Source organism: Procambarus clarkii, chromosome 22 (assembly GCF_040958095.1).
Source record: "Procambarus clarkii isolate CNS0578487 chromosome 22, FALCON_Pclarkii_2.0, whole genome shotgun sequence".
NCBI classification, from domain to species: domain Eukaryota; kingdom Metazoa; phylum Arthropoda; class Malacostraca; order Decapoda; family Cambaridae; genus Procambarus; species Procambarus clarkii.
In genome coordinates, this window is record NC_091171.1 from 40,318,998 (window position 1) to 40,344,290 (window position 25,293).

Consider the following 25,293-nt stretch of genomic DNA (forward strand, 5'->3'; position numbering starts at 1 on the left):
CTTAATAGTGCAAGGGATGCTGACAATGTCTGATTACAGCTTTTAGAAGCCAAAAGATTCAAATCTAATCACATAATTAATCGGAATTCTGTTAGAAAGTTGCATCTTAACATTTAATTTATTTTTAGTGTGTGCTTATTTGGTGACTACTTTCACAACTGAGGTGATTATGCTCAGATTCTGACATGCACACCTAGTTTAGAAAATGTACTGGTGTTGATGTACCCAGTGGTAGCTTGTGTAAGATACCCCCACCTCCACCCGTTCTTCATTATAATTTTTTACATTTTGAACTGAATCTATCTTGGTTTTTACAGCTTCAATGGGTAGATGAATCCATTGCTTTACCATCACTGAAAAAGTATCTCCTATTGACAAAAACTTCTGCTGCTTTGTTAATAATAAAGTATGGTCGAGAACACCATCACCTTCACCAGTGTATGCGAGCTATGTGTAAAAATTGGACCGAGAACCAGATTGGCGCCTCCAAATTAGCAGCGAGTTCAGGTGGACTCCAGGTCGTGTAACTTTTTGCACATCCTAGTCCATGGGTTAAGGTGCACATCTGTGGTTATCCACAACATTGGTTCGATCGTGCTGTCCTGCTCTAAAGATTATATCATTGATTTATCACATTGTGTACAATATCTTTATACATTTAATATTTTTTTATGTTCGACATACAATACTGTGGTGTAAATACTTTCTAATGAAAGGATTCTAAATGGGAAATTGTAAACAACGCCACACCTTAGGGATGGCATGTGACTGAAAGCTTTATTGTACAGATTTTAATGGACAACAAGATCCACAGCATTCACCCTTTATTTGTGCACATGATAGGACATACATTTGTGCATAATTTGATGCAGAATCCCATGGAAAAAGCACTGTTTGAATTTTTTAGTAATATTAATTTAAAATTATCAGTCTTGGAGGAATTCTGTATTATCTAGATGCCAAATTCATTGTACAGGTCACTGGCTAGATTAAAATCACTATCTTGGACCAGGTTCCCATGTAGTGCAAAATCCACTGAATTTATATTCAATATAGTATTGTATAGTGAATATTCTTTGCTTGAGCCAGTGAGCCCAACCACCTTACTGATACATCTCAGCGTAATACTGTAATGGGAAGGAGAGATACTGTATACAGTATAGTAACGGAAGGAACACGCAGTCAACAAGGTAGTACCGATAAAATCCTGATATACCATATAATTCAACATGACAAATGCACTATTGAAAGGAGAAGATAATTATATATTATGGTAAAAGGTTTACTATGAAATACAAAAGTACATATTTAACAATAATACATATGGCCTGCATTAATATATATTTTATACACTAAGTATAGTACTGTATAAACTGTTATACATACTGTACTTACAACCTGTAACTATATTTTAGAAATTCTAAATTCTGATACAGTCAAAATAAGAAATTAAGGAATGATATGTTTCCTTTGTAACCATAAAACAACAACTTTGCATAACTAAGCAAAATGGAAGAGGAGGCAGTCCTAAAAGAGGAATTAACAATTTACTGTAGAATCTGTCTATCCCCATGAATGCCCCTCTGATGGAGTAACCACAACTGAAACCTATTCAGGTAGCCCTATCTTAACATGCTCTTCTGATTTGTCCTCTTTCCTTTATGTCTAAGAATTATTAGCCAGCAGTAACTGGTTGGAGTTAATGTAATTTCATGATCAAAAAGATATTATGCAGTTGATGTCACCTCGAAGAAAACTATAAAATCAGTGCTAGTGACTGAAAACTTTGCCTGTCATCCGATCAGGTGACAACCTGGCTCTACTGAATGGACAGTACTGTACTGTACTCAAAGTCTCCCTTCCCTCATACTGACTGCCTACCATTCCACTCCCAATTCCCTTTCACTCTTCTATTTCTAACATGGTGATCAAGTCTTCCTTTTATGTCTAATATGGAGGCTATCTACTGTACTAATGTGGTTGTCACTCGAGGATCAACTCGTATGGTACTTCATATTCCAGGATATTTTAAGCTTTGACCTTCATGCTATTGCCTTTTACACTGGCATGAATGACATGATAATGTTATGGGACAATACAAATTTGTCCATTTGTTAAAGAAAAAAAAAAGACAAGCTGCTTACAAGAAACTTTTGGATGGGAAGTATAACAAGAATTATATACTGCAGGCTACACAAATTAAAAGATTAACAAACCAAGCCATTTCGTAACTCATACACATCTAATGTTGGCACTGTTCCATATTGCACATCATAATACAAACCTGGCACCCTTAGCTAGCTTATTAAAACTAAAATTGTCACCGTCATTCAGCAGTACAATTTTAATACAAGTATGGTGAGGCAATTATACATTTCCATTCAACCAAAAACAATCGATAATATAGAACTGTTTATATATTGGACCATGGAGGCGTCATTGGCTGTGGGTTTTGAAGGTAGGACATCACAACTGCAGAAATGGACAACCTGAAATGTTAATATAATTAGTAAATTATTTGTGACAAGCAAATAAAAGTATATTTGTTTAATTATGATAATTTACTTTGAAAATCAGAACTATTAGCCAGTAACAATGTGTTGGATTAATGTAATTTAAATTACATTCAATAACAAAAGAATTATGCAAGTGTTGTCACCCTTAGGAAAATCATGAAGTCAATGCTATAGTGACTGACAAGTAAGCTCAGGAAACTACTGACAGGGCTCTCCCAAAAATAACAAATCAGATCAAGAGATTGTTGAAATACAGGGAATACAGAGAACATACTCAGCACACGAACACAATAAAGTACATAAATTATTGGGACCATTTGAAGCTCCCAAAATGTACTCTCTGGAAAGGAGACAAGAGAGGTATCATGTACTGTATACATGGAAAATAACTGAACGCCAGGTCCAAAATTTGCACAATATTATAACATTGTGGAGCGAACAATATGGTAGGAAATGCAGAATAGCACAAGTGAAGAATAAAGGTGCCACAGGAACAACCATAGAACACTATGAATATCAAAGGACCATGGCTGCTTAATATCCTCCCAGCAAATAAAATAAGTATGGCTGGAACAAAAGTATTTCTTCAAGAAAAAAATTAGAGTTTCCTGCAAGAAGTGCTGGACTAACCAGATTGTAAGTGGGTATATGGGCATGCAGGCCACTCCAAGCAACAGTCTACTGGACCAAGATCTTGCACGTCATGCCTGGCCTGAGCCAGGCTTTGAGAAAAATCCCAGAACCCCCTTATCCAGGTACAAATCCAGATCCAGGTAATGAAATGCCTTTTTCAGGCATGTAGTCAATAGCTCACCTCCCAGTCCTGTTCTCTTCCCTATAGAATATTTGGGGGTTCCATTTAGGGATGTTCCATTTGGCTCAACGAGCGGGAATGGCAGGCTAGCTGGGACTTTAGGTGACCTGACCCACCATATGATGGTGGTCAGGCACATCATGGTTCAACCTGTCCTCTTGAAAATAACGTTGCTTTTCGTTCGAATGCATGCTATGGCCAAAAATGGATGTAAGTTGAAATGAAATTGGCTCATGGAAGTGACGTACTGTTGCGTTTTCTGCAAGTCCTCTGGCTTACTCAGAAAGGTTAGGAGAGCAAACTTTCAATTAACGTTTTTCATAGCTTTTGAAACTTTAGGAAAATTTCCTGCCCTCCTAACCTATGAGAGGACCCTTAACTTACTGTTTTGAAACAAAATCCAAAATTTATTCATTTTTTTATTTTAAAATTACGTCCATTTTCGGCCATATGGGCAAACGACCAAATTCAGACGTAATTTGGAAGAGGACAGGTTGCACAGTTAGGGTATTTACCCCGCAACAATGTTTATTTGCCTTGCTTAGTACACCAGTTTTTGGCCTTGGGTAAAGTAAAGTATATGTTAAAATGTGACGTGCTATGAGGACAGGTTGTATCTTTATGGGTTTAGTAATATACAAATTTCAGAAGAAAACAAGATAAACCTTACATGAAGCTGCTGAGCATTTGTTTCGTGTCGTCATTGACTCTCGAGTTGGCAAAGCTGATGCAGGAGCAGTATAGCGCAACCCAAGCACACCACTTCAGCTGCAAGTAAAAAATAATGAGTTCACTATAGAGTATCATTTATAACAATGTCTAAAATTTCTATAGTCATAGTTTAAATAACACAGTATTTGGAGGATTAAAATTCATAAATTGAGTAGAAATCACATTCCTCAATATAAATATTATAAGATTAAAGCCCTAAATAAGAAAATGATCCAAGATAAAGTCTGATATTATTTACTTAAAACATGTACTGTACTATATATGTGAAAATTAAGCATTGAATACTGTATAACTAAACATCTTTTTCTGGTAGGCTCTTGATTTACCCATCTTCCACCAGATGACAGCCCTGAGGTTACCAGAGGTTTCAATCAACTTGCCTAAAAGGTCAACACTTCAAAGACGAAGGGTGAACAGGAGCACTGTCCAGAGCGAACGATGCACTAGAACCCCTACCCCAGTCAGGAACCAGGAGATATGGATCTAAACATGGCCCAAAGCTGGATCCGAAGAACCCAACTGAAGCAGACTGAGGCTAAAATACTGCACTGCCAGCTATCAAAGATTGATCTACCTTCCCTTCCCGCCCAACCACTTGGGCTAGACAGTAGAGCGATGCCCCATTTTTTTACACGCCGGTGTTCAATCCCCGACTGTCCAAGTGGTTGGGCACAATTTCGTCCCCATGTCCCATCCCAAATCCTTATACTGATCCCTTTCAAATGCTATATAGTTATAATGATTTAGTGATTTCTCCTAATAATTCCCTTCCCTTCCCCTCCAGAAAGTAGAAAGGGTGTAAAAAGAGAGGCAAACCGCAAGGAATACAACTAAGAAGATTCCTGATGATCCAGAACTGCACGCTGGAAAGCATGACAGGCCGCATATAGTGTAAATATGCAACCACATCCCACAGAAGCAGCTCAAACTAGAGCAATGCTATCAAGGCAATCTTTGAAGACAACACAAATGGTGAAACCAGCTGGGAAGAACCCTGCTCTAAACACAATTACACTGAGAAGAGCTCCAGAGTTGCACAAAAACAGGGAGACCCTATGCCAAATGGAATTTGTGGTCCAACATGATCTATTACAGTATGTACTGTACTTATCATTTTGACAATGGCATATGATAGAGCAATCATTGGCAAACAATTTCATTTAAAAATCATAACTACAGTATATGACAATTATTGGTGGTCCCAACATAACATAATGACCAGGATTTACACAAACTCAACCATTCTTGATATAAATCCCAGTAAATTGAGGGTACCGGTAGTATAGTCGAGTTCGTTCTTGACTCAATCTAGAATTCTGGGTTCAAATCCCAGGCATGATAGAAATGGTGGGTGTGCATCCTATTACCTAATGCACCTGTTCACCTAGCAGGAAATTGGTACCCAAAAGTCAGTCATCTTATTGTGGGGTTGCATACTGGGGAGGGTCAGTAATTAGACCCTGGGGATAGGGGGGGGGGAACCTGGATACAAGCCTAACATGTACTGTATGTATAACCTGGCTGCCAGTCCTCCAACACAATGAATTATTATTATTAATAAATATTCACAAAAAATTCATTTATGATGCGTTTTGATTATGGCATATGATACTGATCACGGATAATTTGGTATTAAAATTATAGACGTACACACACAACTTTATTGAAACCAAACATTCAAAAGGAGAGAACTTTCTCACCAAGCTTGAGAGAGGAAATGAGGAAGGGATAGTTTCACACCCTCCCTCCTCCTTCCCCCATGCCCAGCATTCAGCTGACTGCTGTTGCTCTGTCATACTTTTGGCTCACTTCACGCTCATGCCATAAATTTTTCAGTAAAGTGAAAATGTATTTTGACTATTAATTACAATCTTCAGCACAATAATTACCGAATAATGGACATCCATGTTAGTCACAAGGGTTGAGTTGACGGTTCTCCAACCTTCTATCAATTAAAAAACTAGAAAGATCAGACCTATGTGACAGGTATTGAAGTATTATTAGTGTGACCCCAACTGTACACACAGATGATGGTGCAAGGCACCAACATGGCACATGAGTCAGAATCAGACATAACACACACTAAAATACCCAGCAACAGGCCTGGCCACGTGGACCGAGTCCCAAGCAGTACTGATGTAATGGCAACTAAAAAGGAGAAGCCCTGACTAGGGCAACACCCAGAATCATGAAAAATATTACTGGTGGGAATGGGTAATACAAACTAGCTACAAGGCAGAGAGTTGAGAAACTAAATCAGAATGAATAAACAGCTAAGGGCACACAAGATGGGTGCCTTAAACTGACAAGTGAAGCATGAATATGAACAATACACAAAGCATGGTTCCCACAGAAAATGTTCCCATGAATGCCAACATCACTTATATACAATAATATACAGTAGTTCATAAAATATTAGTTGAAAACAAAAAAAAACTGAGCAAGCTAGTGCCAGGATGAATAGGGATGATAGTGGTAGACAATAGGGATGATACCTTGGGCTTCAGAACAGACCCTATAATACCAGAAACCCAAAACTTACTCTCATCATTAGACCACACATGCTGAAGATCATGCCTAGTACATTCATTTAGTCAATAGTTGGATCTTCACCAGGGGCCCCTGGAGTCCCTTGTGCTGATGGTTTGTACCTGTCAATGGTCAAATTACATTATATTGCAGTTATGTATAAAATGTAATATCAATGTATTATTATTATTACTGTATCAGTAAGGTGTTATTGATAAATTAAGTAACATTAAAGCATAAGAGTGAGAAGGAAAATAAAATGAATTCAATAAACACAGGTTTTATAATTCCCTTTGTAAGAAGCAAGAAGTGATTAGCTATGGAAAATCTGGAGGGAAGATGAGAGGACATATTACAAATACAAACAACAATGAAGTTCAATAATTACTGTACATAAACCCTCACAAAAGTAACACAATATTCGAAAAAAAAAAAAATATAGCACTGAATGTATTGAAACACCATATTCTGGGTGAGCCCAGAGGCTTCCTGGAGCCTACAAGGCTCTCCACAAAAGATTTTGAAAAGTTTTTTTACTTGTATCGTACTTAAGTATGATTTCCCATTGGGACAAAGCCAGTTAGGTTTATCAAGGTCCCCTCTAGGCCAACTACTAGTCTTTCCCAAGATGCAACCAACAATAGTTGCCTAACTCCTAGGTACTTATTTACCGCTAGGTGAACACAGGCATCGGGCAAAAGCAAACGTGCCAAACGTCCCTGTCCTGCGGCAGAAATCAATCCCGAACGTTTCAATTGCGAGCTGACTGTGTTGACCACTACACTACAGTATTTTGAGGTTATCTTGAGATGATTTCGGGGCTTAGCGTCCCCGTGGCCCAGTCCTCGACCAGGCCTCCTTTTTGTTACACCCCCCCTCCAGGAAGCAGCCAGTCGCAGCTGTCTAACTCTCAGGTACTTATTTACTGCTAGGTAACAGGAGCATCAGGGTGAAGGAAACTCTGCCCATTTGTTTCTACCTCCACTGGGGATCAAACCCGGAATCTAAGGAATACAAATCCGGAGCGCTGTCCACTCAGCCGTTAGGCCCCCCCCCCTGACACTACAATATTATTCACTACAATGGGTTATTTGTACAAATGAATCGCCATCATCTGTACATTCTTGTAAAGCCACTAACATGCATAGCATTTTAGGCAAATCTTGAAGCTAATGCAAAATTTGCAGTGAATTTCAAATTATTGTACAAGGGAAACAGTTAATCTTAAGAGAACAAATCTAAAAGGGGCCGTGACGAGGATTCGAACCTGCGTCCAAGAGCATCCCAGATGCTGCCTTAATCGACTGAGCTACGACATGGTATAAGAATTGCAACCAGAAATTCTTTCTGAATTTACTTGGATCCTGCAGCCTCTCCGAGACACAAACCAGGATTTTACACAATTCCCCCATGCACTCGAGCTATGTCAATAGGCCGTTCTACCTCTTCGCCCTTACTTCATTACACACAGAAATCACAATAGCGTGACATCTAAGCTAAGCTAATTGTTAAGCGAGAGGTAAGGTAGTAATAAGGGTGATGAGAAATGATGTTGATGGAGTGCATTTGTAGATAGTACAGCACTAGATGAGTAATTAGCACAATGTGGGATACTAAAGTGAAGACATTGGGTTAGGAAATTCCACACATTTGATCTCTCTATATAGAGACCTGCATAGAGAATCTTAGAGATATTTCAGCAGTGATGTTCATGCAGAACATCACAAACATTCTTATTTCATACAATTCGGAAGTTTAAAATCTGAGTTAGTATTAAGGAACAGAGCTTTGCAAGTGTTTATAATGTGAAGAGAATGAAGAGTACGGATTAAATGTTTAGTATGTCCAGGGGTTTGAGCAAAGAGGCTGTATGTTGTCTGAAAACAGAATTTATTATAGTTGAGGGTATCACAGTGTAATCAACTCTCATACCAGGAACAGTTGAGGGCCACAGCACTAACAACACTTCAAACCAGACATGACTTGGCAGACCTCATTGAAATTTTAAAATACTGAACAATTTGGAGGATGTTGATCCAGACAATGTCTTATAAAAGCTCAACAAACCACAACATAGGACTGAAAACAAGAGATGCCTTTTACCCCCATACGGTTATAAACCCATGGAATTGCCTACCTGCCAAACATAATTGCCCAAACTCTTACATTTTAAAATCCAACTGGAAAAAAATAATCAAGGCAAATGAGGGGACCTTGGACAAGCTTTTTTGTTCTCGTCGAGGCCACTAATACGTTAGTGGCCCTCAGGTAAAGCCAGGTAAAAATTGGTTGCCTTCCCCCTTGACTCCCAATTGGGGATCCTGGGTTCGATTCCCAGTCAGGACAGATATGGCTGGGCACATTTCCTTTCACCTAGCAGTAAACAGGTACTCGGATATTAAACAACTGTTGTGGGTAGGATGATATAAATACTGTACTTTGTGAAGAAAACCAGATACAGTACTGTAATAACAAAATATATATAAATTAAGATTATAGTGCATTTTAAAATCTAGTTATGTGGTCGCTGATGGAGTTTCCATAAATACGTAACTAACATGAAACTGGCCGCTAACAGTTTCATGTCAATGGCTGCTTCGGCCAGCTGCATTTAGTTCAATAAACAGTTCTGTAGATTACCTGTTGATGGTTTTAACAGTTCTTCACACACAGCCTGGCCTTTATACGGGTCATGAAAGGTCTACCAGAACCTAGTGAGTTACTTGAAATACCTAACATTTTTATGCAAACTTTGTATAAAATTATTAATTACTACTATACACTGATAACACAACTGTTGTTTTCCAATAGTTGTGTTAGTCCTACATTGCTTTTTTTCCACTAGTAATACGGTCTGTAATAATGTATCACCCTGTACACATGACTGTTCACCAATGGATTGGAAAATTTACCTAACCTTACCCAGGCTAACTCAAACCAACCAAGCCTAACACAGCCTAATCTTGGCTAATACATCCTAACGTATCAATCTTTATGAATGGTACTTTTCGGACATGAAATAATTCGACGATGTTTGTTTTCCCGTTTGTTAAAACCGTATACACTATATTGTTATGGTAGGATGTATTAGCTTAGGTTAAGCTGTACTGGATGGACTCCATTGGTTTGGGTTAGGTTGATTTTTGGTTTGGTTAGTTTAGGTTGGGTTGAGCTAGGTTATCTTGAGATGATTTCGGGGCTTAGCGTCCCCGCGGCCCGGTCCTCGATCAGGCCTCCTTTTTTGTTACACCCCCACCAGGAAGCAGCCCATAGCAGCTGTTTAACTCCCAGGTACCTATTTACTGCTAGGTAAGAGGGGCATCAGGGTGAAAAACATTTTCCCCATTTGTCTCTGCCTTCACCGGGGATCGAACCCGGAAACCCTAGGTTAGATAGGTTTTAACATTTGTTTGCGAGTCATCGTGTATGTGGTATGACTTGTATCTGATTTAATATGGTCTTATCTGTTAAAACTAAAAATTAAGTAAAAATCTTGTATACCTTCTTGTATATAAATAAATAAATGAGCTTTGTTTAACCCTCGCCATATCTTTTCAAACTCCAAACAAAATGGGAGTAAAAAATCATTTCAACAAGGCTAGTTTTCTGATAAAAATGTACTACTAAGTTAGACTTGGTTATGTTATATGGATTAGGTTGTTTTATCATTAATCATTATTGTTTTAAGTCTGCTAACTAAGCATCTTGTATACGTAATGACCTATACCCCCTAAAGCAAAAATACCGAACCATAATACCCTAAATCCCACCCATATAGGTGTACAGACAAGTAATTCTTTAAAGAACACACCAAAGCATTGTGAGAAAAGAAAACCCATGCCTATATAAGAACGCATTGTCCATATGATGACCTAACTTCCTCTCCCCCACCCCCCCACACACACACAGATCCTCATCATTACACAATAATAACATCTTGCACTATAATATCCCCTACATTCACTTACCTAACAATCTTATCCACTCTCCGTGGGTCAGAGCTGTTGTTTGACGTCTGCATTTTGAGTGGGAATGTAGCTGGCGAGCTGCTCCTGTATGTCGTCTGCTGGTCCACAACAGTGCTGGTGGAAGCCGAGGGCTCCGGGCCACGGGTACCACGGTTGCTAGATCCAAACTGCGGAAAGTAGCGAATTTGTAATAAGAGTAATATATATATATTATATATAATGTATATATTGTTAAATAAGACCGAAAAGGTAAGATTAATAATTCTACCACGAATTTTCTCAATATTTCTTATGTTTCTTTTTTACTGTGGATGGTAATTGAAAAATCAATTCTCCAAAATTCTTTCTTATTTCTAGTCTGACGCGAGGCTTGAACGCGTTTCGTAATAACTTGTTACATTTTCAAAGACTTTAGTTTATACACACACAACTGTAACCTGAGAACACTAAACAGAGTTTTACTTATGCTAACATTAAACAGCTTGTCTTATATACTCGCATTTGGGTGAGGTGATGTGTTGCAACAGTTTTGGATGAGGTGAACAAACTTTTGACCAACACAGTACACGGAACAATGGGTATAAATTGGATAAATGAGAGGGAAGAATGGAAGTAACTGCAAAGGGCCTATTGACCCATACTTCTTCTTGATGCTTCTATATTGGTACGGAGTCTTGAAGTGGGTAGAATATAGTTGTGCATCAATTGGCTGTTGATTGCTGGTGTTGACTTCTTGATGTGTAGTGCCTCACAGATGTCAAGCTGCCTGCTATTGCTGTATCTATCGATGATTTCTGTGTTGTTTGTTAAGACTTCTCTGGTGATGGCCTGGTTGTGGCAAGAGATATGTTTCTTAATGGAGCCCTGTTGCTTATGCATTGTTAATCACCTGGAAAGAGATGTTGTTGTCTTGCCTATATACTGAGTTCTTTGAGGCTTACAGTCCCCAAGTGGGCATTCGAAGGCATAGACGACGTTAGTCTCCTTTAAGGCGTTCTGCTTTGTGTCAGGAGAGTTTTTCATGAGTAGGTTGGCTGTTTTTTTGGTTTTATAGTAAATTGTCAATTGTATCTTCTGATTTTTGTCTGTAGGGATAACGTTCCTATTAACAATATCTTTCAGGACCCTTTCCTCCGTTTTATGAGCTGTGGAAAAGAAGTTCCTGTAAAATAGTCTAATAGGGGGTACAGGTGTTGTGTTAGTTGACTCTTCAGAGGTTGCATGGTGTTTCACCTTCCTTTTTATGATGTCTTCAACGAAACCATTAGAGAAGCCGTTGTTGACTAGGACCTGCCTTACCCTACAGAGTTCGTCATCGACTTGCTTCCATCCTGAGCTGTGGCTTAGAGCACGGTCGACATAAGCGTAGACAACATTCCCCTTGTACTTGTCTGGGCAGCCAACCCTATGCCCTACCAAGAACCCACCCGAAGCCGGACAGACACTCAGCTGGAGCCCGAACAGTCACCCACCTGGAGCCCGACCAGTCAAACACCCGGAGCCCGCCAGCTGAGTGAACTGGGGCCCGCCAGTTGAATGAACTGGAACCCATCAGTTGAGTACCTGGAGCCTGCCCTGAGCCCGACCAAAAACCCACCCAGAGCCTTACCGAGAACCCACCCCGATCTTTACAGAGAACCCACCCCGAGCCCTACAGAGAACCCACCCTGAGCCCGACCAAGAACCTACCCCGAGCTTGACAACCGAGAGCCAACCCTAAGCCCTACCAAGAACCCACCCCCAAGCCCTACCAAGAACCCACCCCCAAGCCCTACCAAGAACCCAGCCCCAAGACCTACCAAGAACCCAGCCCCAAGACCTACCAAGAACCCACCCCCAAGCCCTACCAAGAACCCACCCGAAGCCGGACAGACACCCACCTGGAGCCCGAACAGTCAAACACCCAGAGCCCGCCAGTTTAGTAAACCTGGAGCCCGCCAGTTGAGTGAACCAGAGCCTGCCAGTTGAGTGAACTGGAACCCATCAGTTGAGTACCTGGAGCCCGCCCCGAGCCCGACCGAGAACCCACCCAGAGCCCTACCGAGAACCCACCCTGATCCCTACAGAGAACCCACCCCGAGTCCTACCAAGAACCCACCCCGAGCCCTACAGAGAACCCACCCTGAGCCCGACCAAGAACCTACCCCGAGCCCTACAGAGGTTCCCCAAGCCCGAGAGCCCATCCTGAACCCGAAAGAGCCCACCTCGAGCCTGACCGGGAGCCAACCCCCAAGCCCTACCAAGAACCCACCCCCAAGCCCTACCAAGAACCCACCCGAAGCCGGACAGACACCCACCTGGAGCCCGAACAGTCACCCACCCGGAGCCCGACCAGTCAAACACCCGGAGCCCGCCAGTCAAACACCCGGAGCCCGCCAGTTTAGTAAACCGGAGCCCGCCAGTTGAGTGAACCGGAGCCCGCCAGTTGAGTGAACCGGAGCCCGCCAGTTGAGTGAACTGGAACCCGTCAGTTGAGTACCTGGAGCCCGCCCCGAGCCCTACCGAGAACCTACCCCGAGCCCTACAGAGGTTCCCCAAGCCCGAGAGCCTATCCTGATCCCGAAAGAGCCCACCCCGAGCCCTACCGAGAACCCATTCCCCAAGCCCTACCGAGAACCCACCCCCCAAGCCCTACCGAGAACCCACCCCCCAAGCCCTACCGAGAACCCACCCCCCAAGCCCTACCGAGAACCCACCCCCCCAAGCCCTACCGAGAACCCACCCCCCCAAGCCCTACCGAGAACCCACCCCCCCAAGCCCTACCGAGAACCCACCCCCCAAGCCCTACCGAGAACCCACCCCCCAAGCCCTACCGAGAACCCACCCCCCAAGCCCTACCGAGAACCCACCCCCAAGCCCTACCGAGAACCCACCCCCCAAGCCCTACCGAGAACCCACCCCCCAAGCCCTACCGAGAACCCACCCCCCAAGCCCTACCGAGAACCCACCCCACAAGCCCTACCGAGAACCCACCCCCCAAGCCCTACCGAGAACCCACCCCCCAAGCCCTACTGAGAACCCACCCCGAGCCCTACCGAGAACCCACCCCGAGCCCTATAGAGAACCCACCCTCAGCCCGACCAAGAACCTACCCCAAGCCCTACAGAGGTTCCCCAAGCCCGAGAGCCTATCCCGATCCCGAAAGAGCCCACCCCGAGCCTGACCGGGAGCCAACCCCAAACCCTACCAAGAACCCACCCCCAAGCCCTACCAAGAACCCACCCCCAAGCCCTACCAAGAACCCAGCCCTAATACCTACCAAGAACCCACCCCAAGCCCTACCAAGAACCCACCCGAAGCTGGACAGACACCCACCTGGAGCCCGAACAGTCACCCACCCGGAGCCCGACCAGTCAAACACCCGGAGCCCGCCAGTTTAGTAAACCGGAGCCCGCCAGTTGAATGAACCGGAGCCCGCCAGTTGAGTGAACTGGAACCCGTCAGTTGAGTACCTGGAGCCCGCCCCGAGCCCTACCGAAAACCCATCCCGATCCCTACAGAGAACCCGCCCCAAGCCCTACCAAGAACCCACCCCGAGCCCTATAGAGAACCCACCCTGAGCCCACCAAAGAACCTACCCCGAGCCCTACAGAGGTTCCCCAAGCCCGAGAGCCTATCCTGATCCCGAAAGAGCCCACCCCGAGCCTGACCGGGAGCCAACCCCAAACCCTACCAAGAACCCACCCCCAAGCCCTACCAAGAACCCACCCCCAAGCCCTACCAAGAACCCGCCTCCAAGCCCTACCAAGAACCCAGCCCTAATACCTACCAAGAACCCACCCCAAGCCCTACCAAGAACCCACCCGAAGCTGGACAGACACCCACCTGGAGCCCGAACAGTCACCCACCCGGAGCCCGACCAGTCAAACACCCGGAGCCCGCCAGTTTAGTAAACCGGAGCCCGCCAGTTGAATGAACCGGAGCCCGCCAGTTGAGTGAACTGGAACCCGTCAGTTGAGTACCTGGAGCCCGCCCCGAGCCCTACCGAGAACCCACCCTGAGCCCGACCAAGAACCTACCCCGAGCCCTACAGAGGTTCCCCAAGCCCGAGAGCCTATCCCGATCCCGAAAGAGCCCACCCCGACCCTTACCGAGAACCCACCCCCCCAAGCCCTACCGAGAACCCACCCCCCCAAGCCCTACTGAGAACCCACCCCCCCAAGCCCTACCGAGAACCCATCCCCCCAAGCCCTACCGAGAACCCACCCCCCCAAGCCCTACCGAGAACCCACCACCCCCCCCAAGCCCAACCGAGAACCCCCCCCCAAGCCCTACCGAGAACCCACCCCCACCAAGCCCTACCGAGAACCCCCCCCCAAGCCCTACCGAGAACCCACCCCCCCAAGCCCTACTGAGAACCCCCCCCCCAAGAACCCACCCCCCAAGCCCTACCGAGAACCCACCCCCAAGCCCTACCGAGAACCCACCCCCCAAGCCCTACCGAGAACCCACCCCCAAGCCCTACCGAGAACCCACCCCCCAAGCCCTACCGAGAACCCAGCCCAAAGCCCTACCAAGAACCCAGCCCCAATACCTACCAAGAACCCACCCCAAGCCCTACCAAGAACCCACCCGAAGCCGGACAGACACCCACTTGGAGCCCGAACATTCACCCACCCGGAGCCCGACCAGTCAAACACCCGGAGCCCGCCAGTTTAGTAAACCGGAGCCCGCCAGTTGAGTGAACCGGAGCCCGCCAGTTGAGTGAACTGGAACCCGTCAGTTGAGTACCTGGAGCCCGCCTCGAGCCCTACCGAGAACCCACCCTGAGCCTGACCAAGAACCTACCCCGAGCCCTACAGAGGTTCCCCAAGCCCGAGAGCCTATCCCGATCCTGAAAGAGCCCAGCTCGAGCCTGACCGGGAGCCAACCCCAAACCCTACCAAGAACCCACCCCCAAGCCCTACCAAGAACCCACCCCCAAGCCCTACCAAGAACCCACCCCAAGCCCTACCAAGAACCCACCCGAAGCTGGACAGACACCCACCTGGAGCCCGAACAGTCACCCACCCGGAGCCCGACCAGTCAAACACCCGGAGCCCGCCAGTTTAGTAAACCGGAGCCCGCCAGTTGAATGAACCGGAGCCCGCCAGTTGAGTGAACTGGAACCCGTCAGTTGAGTACCTGGAGCCCGCCCCGAGCCCTACCGAGAACCCACCCTGAGCCCGACCAAGAACCTACCCCGAGCCCTACAGAGGTTCCCCAAGCCCGAGAGCCCATCCTGAACCCGAAAGAGCCCACCTCGAGCCTGACCGGGAGCCAACCCCCAAGCCCTACCGAGAACCCACCCCCAAGCCCTACCGAGAACCCACCCCCCAAGCCCTACCAAGAACCCAGCCCTAATACCTACCAAGAACCCACCCCAAGCCCTACCAAGAACCCACCCGAAGCTGGACAGACACCCACCTGGAGCCCGAACAGTCACCCACCCGGAGCCCGACCAGTCAAACACCCGGAGCCCGCCAGTTTAGTAAACCGGAGCCCGCCAGTTGAGTGAACCGGAGCCCGCCAGTTGAGTGAACTGGAACCCGTCAGTTGAGTACCTGGAGCCCGCCCCGAGCCCTACCGAGAACCCACCCTGAGCCCGACCAAGAACCTACCCCGAGCCCTACAGAGGTTCCCCAAGCCCGAGAGCCTATCCCGATCCCGAAAGAGCCCAGCTCGAGCCTGACCGGGAGCCAACCCCAAACCCTACCAAGAACCCACCCCCAAGCCCTACCAAGAACCCACCCCCAAGCCCTACCAAGAACCCACCCGAAGCTGGACAGACACCCACCTGGAGCCCGAACAGTCACCCACCCGGAGCCCGACCAGTCAAACACCCGGAGCCCGCCAGTTTAGTAAACCGGAGCCCGCCAGTTGAATGAACCGGAGCCCGCCAGTTGAGTGAACTGGAACCCGTCAGTTGAGTACCTGGAGCCCGCCCCGAGCCCTACCGAGAACCCACCCTGAGCCCGACCAAGAACCTACCCCGAGCCCTACAGAGGTTCCCCAAGCCCGAGAGCCTATCCCGATCCCGAAAGAGCCCACCCCGACCCCTACCGAGAACCCCCCCCCCCAGCCCTACCGAGAACACACCCCCCCCAAGCCCTACCGAGAACCCACCCCCCCCAAGCCCTACCGAGAACCCACCCCCCCCAAGCCCTACCGAGAACCCCCCCCCAAGCCCTACCGAGAACCCACCCCCCCCAAGCCCTACCGAGAACCCACCCCCCCCAAGCCCTACCGAGAACCCACCCCCCCCAAGCCCTACCGAGAACCCACCCCCCCAAGCCCTACCGAGAACCCACCCCCCCAAGCCCTACCGATAACCCACCCCCCCCAAGCCCTACCAAGAACCCCCCCCCCTAGCCCTACCGAGAACCCCCCCCCAAGCCCTACCGAGAACCCACCCCCAAGCCCTACCGAGAACCCACCCCCCAAGCCCTACCGAGAACCCACCCCCCCAAGCCCTACCGAGAACCCACCCCCCCAAGCCCTACCGAGAACCCCCCCCCCAAGCCCTACCGAGAACCCCCCCCAAGCCCTACCGAGAACCCACCCCCCAAGCCCTACCGAGAACCCCCCCCCAAGCCCTACCGAGAACCCACCCCCCAAGCCCTACCGAGAACCCACCCCCCAAGCCCTACCGAGAACCCACCCCCCAAGCCCTACCGAGAACCCACCCCCCAAGCCCTACCGAGAACCCAACCCCCAAGCCCTACCGAGAACCCAGCCCCAAGCCCTACAGAGAACCCAGCCCCAAGCCCTACCGAGAACCCAGCCCAAAGCCCTACTGAGAACCCAGCCCCAATACCTACCAAGAACCCACCCCAAGCCCTACCAAGAACCCACCCGAAGCCGGACAGACACCCACCTGGAGCCCGAACAGTCACCCACCCGGAGCCCGACCAGTCAAACACCCGGAGCCCGCCAGTTTAGTAAACCGGAGCCCGCCAGTTGAGTGAACCGGAGCCCGCCAGTTGAGTGAACTGGAACCCGTCAGTTGAGTACCTGGAGCCCGCCCCGAGCCCTACCGAGAACCCACCCTGAGCCCGACCAAGAACCTACCCCGAGCCCTACAGAGGTTCCCCAAGCCCGAGAGCCTATCCCGATCCCGAAAGAGCCCACCTCGAGCCTGACCGGGAGCCAACCCCAAACCCTACCAAGAACCCACCCCCAAGCCCTACCAAGAACCCACCCCCAAGCCCTACCAAGAACCCACCCGAAGCTGGACAGACACCCACCTGGAGCCCGAACAGTCACCCACCCGGAGCCCGACCAGTCAAACACCCGGAGCCCGCCAGTTTAGTAAACCGGAGCCCGCCAGTTGAATGAACCGGAGCCCGCCAGTTGAGTGAACTGGAACCCGTCAGTTGAGTACCTGGAGCCCGCCCCGAGCCCTACCGAGAACCCACCCTGAGCCCGACCAAGAACCTACCCCGAGCCCTACAGAAATTCCCCAAGCCCGAGAGCCTATCCCGATCCCGAAAGAGCCCACTCCGACCCCTACCGAGAACCCCCCCCCCAGCCCTCCTGAGAACCCCCCCCCAAGCCCTACCGAGAACCCCCCCCCCAAGCCCTACCGAGAACCCACCCCCCCAAGCCCTACCGAGAACCCACCCCCCCAAGCCCTACCGATAACCCACCCCCCCAAGCCCTACCGAGAACCCCCCCCTAGCCCTACCGAGAACCCCCCCCCAAGCCCTACCGAGAACCCACCCCCCCAAGCCCTACCGAGAACCCACCCCCCAAGCCCTACCGAGAACCCACCCCCCCAAGCCCTACCGAGAACCCACCCCCCCAAGCCCTACCGAGAACCCCCCCAAGCCCTACCGAGAACCCACCCCCCAAGCCCTACCGAGAACCCCCCCCCAAGCCCTACCGAGAACCCACCCCCCAAGCCCTACTGAGAACCCACCCCCCAAGCCCTACCGAGAACCCACCCCCCAAGCCCTACCGAGAACCCAACCCCCAAGCCCTACCGAGAACCCAGCCCCAAGCCCTACAGAGAACCCAGCCCCAAGCCCTACCGAGAACCCAGCCCAAAGCCCTACTGAGAACCCAGCCCCAATACCTACCAAGAACCCACCCCAAGCCCTACCAAGAACCCACCCGAAGCCGGACAGACACCCACCTGGAGCCCGAACAGTCACCCACCCGGAGCCCGACCAGTCAAACACCCGGAGCCCGCCAGTTTAGTAAACCGGAGCCCGCCAGTTGAGTGAACCGGAGCCCGCCAGTTGAGTGAACTGGAACCCGTCAGTTGAGTACCTGGAGCCCGCCCCGAGCCCTACCGAGAACCCACCCTGAGCCTGACCAAGAACCTACCCCGAGCCCTACAGAGGTTCCCCAAGCCCGAGAGCCTATCCAGATCCCGAAAGAGCCCACCCTGAGCCTGACCGGGAGCCAACCCCAAACCCTACCAAGAACCCACCCCAAACCCTACCAAGAACCCACCCCCAAGCCCTACCAAGAACCCAGCCTTAATACCTACCAAGAACCCAGCCTTAATACCTACCAAGAACCCACCCCAAGCCCTACCAAGAACCCACCCCAAGCTGGACAGACACCCACCTGGAGCCCGAACAGTCACCCACCCGGAGCCCGACCAGTCAAACACCCGGAGCCCGCCAGTTTAGTAAACCGGAGCCCGCCAGTTGAGTGAACCGGAGCCCGCCAGTTGAGTGAACTGGAACCCGTCAGTTGAGTACCTGGAGCCCGCCCCGAGCCCTACCGAGAACCGACCATGAACCTACCCCGAGCCCTACAGAGGTTCCCCAAGCCCGAGAGCCTATCCCGATCCCGAAAGAGCCCACCCCGATCCCTACCAAGAACCCACCCCCCCAGCCCTACCGAGAACCCACGCCCCAAGCCCTACCGAGAACCCACCCCCCCAAGCCCTACCGAGAACCCACCCCCCCCAAGCCCTACCGAGAACCCCCCCCCAAGCCCTACCGAGAACCCCCCCCAAGCCCTACCGAGAACCCCCCCCCCAAGCCCTACTGAGAAACCCCCCCCCAAGCCCTACCTAGAAACCCCCACCCCCAAGCCCTACCGAGAACCCACCCCCCCAAGCCCTACCGAGAACCCCCCCCCCAAGCCCTACCGAGAACCCACCCCCCCAAGCCCTACCGAGAACCCAGCCCCAATACCTACCAAGAACCCAGCCCCAATACCTACCAAGAACCCACCTGAAGCCGGACAGACACCCACCTGGAGCCCGAACAGTCACCCACCCGGAGCCCGACCAGTCAAACACCCGGAGCCCGCCAGTTTAGTAAACCGGAGCCCGCCAGTTGAGTGAACCGGAGCCCGCCAGTTGAGTGAACTGGAACCCGTCAGTTGAGTACCTGGAGCCCGCCCCAAGCCCTACCGAGAACCCACCCTGAGCCTGACCAAGAACCTACCCCGAGCCCTACAGAGGTTCCCCAAGCCCGAGAGCCTATCCCGATCCCGAAAGAGCCCACCCTGAGCCTGACCGGGAGCCAACCCCAAACCCTACCAAGAACCCACCCCCAAGCCCTACCAAGAACCCACCCCCAAGCCCTACCAAGAACCCAACCCCAATACCTACCAAGAACCCACCCCAAGCCCTACCGAGAACCCACCCCCCAAGCCCTACCGAGAACCCACCCCCAAGCCCTACCGAGAACCCAGCCCCAAGCCCTACCGAGAACCCAGCCCCAAGCCCTACCAAGATCTCACCCAGCCCCAAGCCCTACCTTGAACTCAGCCCCAAGCCCTACCGAGAACCCAGCCCCAAGCCCTACCGAGAACCCACCCCCAAGCCCTACCGAGAACCCACCCCAAGCCCTACCGAGAACCCACCCCCAAGCCCTACCGAGAACCCACCCGAAGCCGGACAGACACCCACCTGGAGCCCGAACAGTCACCCACCCGGAGCCCGACCAGTCAAACACCCGGAGCCCGCCAGTTTAGTAAACCGGAGCCCGCCAGTTGAGTGAACCGGAGCCCGCCAGTTGTGTGAACTGGAACCCGTCAGTTGAGTACCTGGAGCCCGCCCCGAGCCCGACCGAGAACCCACCCAGAGCCCTACCGAGAACCCACCCTGATCCCTACAGAGAACCTACCCCGAGTCCTATCATGAAAACACCCTGAGCCCTACAGAGAACCCACCCTGGGCCCCACCAAGAACCTACCCCGAGCCCTACAGAGGTACCCCAAGCCCGAGAGCCCATCCTGAACCCAAAAGAGCCCACCCTGAGCCTGACCGGGAGCCAACCCTAAGCCCTACCAAGAACCCACCCCGAAGCCCTACCAAGAACATACCCGAAGCCGGACAGACACCCACCTGGAGCCCGAACAGTCACCCACCCGGAGCCCGACCAGTCAAACACCCGGAGCCCGCCAGTTTAGTAAACCGGAGCCCGCCAGTTGAGTGAACCGGAGCCCGCCAGTTGTGTGAACTGGAACCCGTCAGTTGAGTACCTGGAGCCCGCCCCGAGCCCGACCGAGAACCCACCCAGAGCCCTACCGAGAACCCACCCTGATCCCTACAGAGAACCTACCCCGAGTCCTATCATGAAAACACCCTGAGCCCTACAGAGAACCCACCCTGGGCCCCACCAAGAACCTACCCCGAGCCCTACAGAGGTACCCCAAGCCCGAGAGCCCATCCTGAACCCAAAAGAGCCCACCCTGAGCCTGACCGGGAGCCAACCCTAAGCCCTACCAAGAACCCACCCCGAAGCCCTACCAAGAACATACCCGAAGCCGGACAGACACCCACCTGGAGCCCGAACAGTCACCCACCCGGAGCCCGACCAGTCAAACACCCGGAGCCCGCCAGTTTAATAAACCGGAGCCCGCCAGTTGAGTGAACCGGAGCCCGCCAGTCGAGTGAACTGGAACCCGTCAGTTGAGTACCTGGAGCCCGCCCCGAGCCCTACCAAGAACCCACCCCGAGCCCTACCAAGAACCCACCCCGAGCCCTACCAAGAACCCACCCCGAGCCCTACCAAGAACCCAACCCCCCCCCTAGCCCTACCAAGAACCCACACCCCCCCGAGCCCTACCAAGAACCCACACCCCCCCCGAGCCCTACCAAGAACCCACACCCCCGAGCCCAACCAAGAACCCACACCCCCGAGCCCAACCAAGAACCCACACCCTCCCGAGCCCTACCAAGAACCCACACCCCCCCGAGCCCTACCAAGAACCCACACCCCCCCGAGCCCTACCAAGAACCCACACCCCCCCGAGCCCTACCAAGAACCCACACCCCCCCGAGCCCTACCAAGAACCCACACCCCCCGAGCCCTACCAAGAACTCACACCCCCCAAGCCCTACCAAGAACCCACACCCCTCCAAGCCCTACCAAGAACCCACACCCCCCCCCAAGCCCTACCAAGAACCTCACCCCCCCCCAAGCCCAACCAAGAACCCACACCCCCCAAGCCCTACCAAGAACCCACACCCCCCCAAGCCCTACCAAGAACCCACACCCCCCAAGCCCTACCAAGAACCCACACCCCCCAAGCCCTACCAAGAACCCACACCCCCCCAAGCCCTACCAAGAACCCACACCCCCCCAAGTCCTACCAAGATCCCACACCCCCCCAAGCCCTACCAAGAACCCACACCCCCCCAAGCCCTACCAAGTACCCACACCCCCCCAAGCCCTACCAAGTACCCACACCCCCCAAGCCCTACCAAGAACCCACCCGAAGCCGGACAGACACCCACCTGGAGCCCGAACAGTCACCCACCCAGAGCCCGCCAGTTGAGTACCTAAAGCCTGCCCGGAGCCCCGACCGACAACCCACCCACTTGGGGCCCCGACCGACAACCCACCCACTTGGGGCCCCGACCGACAACCCACCCACCTGGGGCCCCGACCGACAACCCACCCACCTGGGGCCCCGACCGACAACCCACCCACCTGGGGCCCCGACCGACAACCCACCCACCTGGGGCCCCGACCGACAACCCACCCACCTGGGGCCCCGACCGACAACCCACCCACCTGGGGCCCCGACCGACAACCCACCCACCTGGGGCCCCGACCGACAACCCACCCACCTGGGGCCCCGACCGACAACCCACCCACTTGGGGCCCCGACCGACAACCCACCCACTTGGGGCCCCGACCGACAACCCACCCACTTGGGGCCCCGACCGACAACCCACCCACTTGGGGCCCCGACCGACAACCCACCCACTTGGGGCCCCGACCGACAACCCACCCACTTGGGGCCCCGACCGACAACCCACCCACTTGGGGCCCCGACCGACAACCCACCCACTTGGGGCCCCGACCGACAACCCACCCACTTGGGGCCCCGACCGACAACCCACCCACTTGGGGCCCCGACCGACAACCCACCCACTTGGGGCCCCGACCGACAACCCACCCACTTGGGGCCCCGACCGACAACCCACCCACTTGGGGCCCCGACCGACAACCCACCCACTTGGGGCCCCGACCGACAACCCACCCACTTGGGGCCCCGACCGACAACCCACCCACTTGGGGCCCCGACAGAGAACCCACCCACTTGGGGCCCCGACAGAGAACCCACCCACTTGGGGCCCCGACAGAGAACCCACCCACTTGGGGCCCGACAGAGAACCCACCCACTTGGGGCCCGACAGAGAACCCACCCACTTGGGGCCCGACAGAGAACCCACCCACTTGGGGCCCGACAGAGAACCCACCCACTTGGGGCCCGACAGAGAGCCCACTTGGGGCCCGACAGAGAGCCCACTTGGGGCCCGACAGAGAGCCCACTTGGGGCCCGACAGAGAGCCCACTTGGGGCCCGACAGAGCCCACTTGGGGCCCGACAGAGAACCCACTTGGAGCCCGACAGAGAACCCACTTGGAGCCCGACAGAGAACCCACTTGGAGCCCGACAGAGAACCCACTTGGAGCCCGACAGAGAACCCACTTGGAGCCCGACAGAGAACCCACCCCGCGCCAACCTTTCATGGAGAAAATTGAACACCAGGGGACAAAAATAATTGCAGAATGAAGTCTAGTTTCATACCATGAATGGTTGAGGGTCAGAGGGCTAACAACACTGCAAACTAGGCATGCCAGGATGGATCTCACCGAAACTATTAAAATAGTGAACAGTTTCGAAGATATGGATCCAGAGAACAACTTCAAAAGGTCAGATGGAACACAAACAAGGAACAACGGTTTCAAGTCCAACAAGCCGCAGCGTAGGACTGAAAACATAAGCTATATTTTCACCCACAGGGTTATAAACCCATGGAACCGCCTATCTGCTAAAGCAGTAAATAACATAACACTTGAATTGTAAAATCCAATTTGAAAAAAAATCAGAACAAATGGGGGACCTGATCTGCTACCAGAAATTTTAGCCAAATATCCCCAGTCTGCTAACTGTAGGTAGTAACTGAGTGATTGTAACCTATCCACCGCTGCCCACTGGATGGGGGGCGGTGTGCAGGACAAACATAAATTGTGACACTAGCTCTCCACATATGTCAGGTGCTTAATTTAGAACCTGTACTTGAGGTCGATCTCGAACCCATTGTTGATGTGACGACTTATATTGAATTTTGTAACTAGCTCATCAAGATTGTAACTTGCTTAGCTAAATGAATTGTGGGGTTCAGTCCCTGAGCCCATTATGTGCCTCTGTAACCCTTTCCACTACCGCCCAGCAGAGGTGCAACAGGTACTCAGAGAACTCCATCAACATCAGAGGTCCGAGACTGTTCAACACGCTTCCACTACACATAAGGGGCATAATTGGCAATCCCCTCAGTGTTCAAGAGAGAAATGGATAAGCGCCTCCAAATGATACCTGATCAACCAGGCTGTGACTCGTACGTCAGGCTGCGAGCAGCCGCGTCCAACAGCCTGGTTGATCAGTCCAGCAACCAGGAGGCCTGGTCGACGACCGGGCCGCGAGGACGCTAAGCCCCGAAAGCACCTCAAGGTACCCCACAAGATGGGTATGGGGTGCATAATAAACGAACTAAACTAACATTGATAGGCATTGTTCGAAACAAACTCCATACGCGAAACCCCATTATATTATATAATTCTATATACTGGGTATATATAAGATATAAATATGTCAAAAAGAATTATCACTCTTACCTGGAGCAATGTTGGCGATGTCGGAAATCAGCGGTACATGTTGTCGCGTCGGCGGCAGCGACAATACTGACCAGCTGAGCCTTCAACGACCACCCGCCGTTTGAACGCCATTTTGAAATTCCAGGCGTACTACCGAAAAGTGCGTAAACTAGTATTTGCGTGCATTAGAGGCCTTTCCAAGAAACCTTATTGCTATGAATATCTTGTTATCTAACAAACGAATTATTTATGTTAATATTTTTAGCACATGTTAAATTAGGCCATTTTTCATTCAGAGGGGGTATATATATATAGCTATTTACATTTTAAGTTTGAAAAATTATCGTACAAAATTGAATGCAAAGATAAGATAAGATTTATTTATACAACCCTGTTTGGAAATTAACTCCTTTTACAATGAAATAAGACGCAAATAAGAACCTCAATTGTATAGTGAATTTATGCATTTTGTTTTGATTAAAAGCTTAGGTAGTACAATGTACTACTTCTACTACTAATACCATATTATATATGAGGGGCTACTAAATAAAATTAAAGCACAAGCATGTTCACCTAATATCATTAGCTGACAGGTGAAATAATATGAAAGTCGGAAACTATTTAATTCTCTTCTAGAATTTCTACTAATCCTTTCTTTCGTCGAGACCAATATAT

At 50.7% G+C, this 25,293-nt stretch overlaps 1 long non-coding RNA gene across 1 annotated transcript; it reads right to left on the reverse strand.

The window, feature by feature from the left end:
• Window positions 1-1,261: 1,261 nt before the first annotated feature.
• On the reverse strand, window positions 1,262-24,787 carry LOC138367372 (uncharacterized). Its single transcript, XR_011229340.1, has 5 exons — window positions 24,640-24,787; window positions 10,560-10,726; window positions 6,605-6,713; window positions 4,001-4,098; window positions 1,262-2,489 (listed from the first exon to the last, which is right to left on the reverse strand). It is a non-coding gene; the product is annotated as an uncharacterized lncRNA (long non-coding RNA).
• Between the last annotated feature and the right edge of the window lie 506 nt (window positions 24,788-25,293).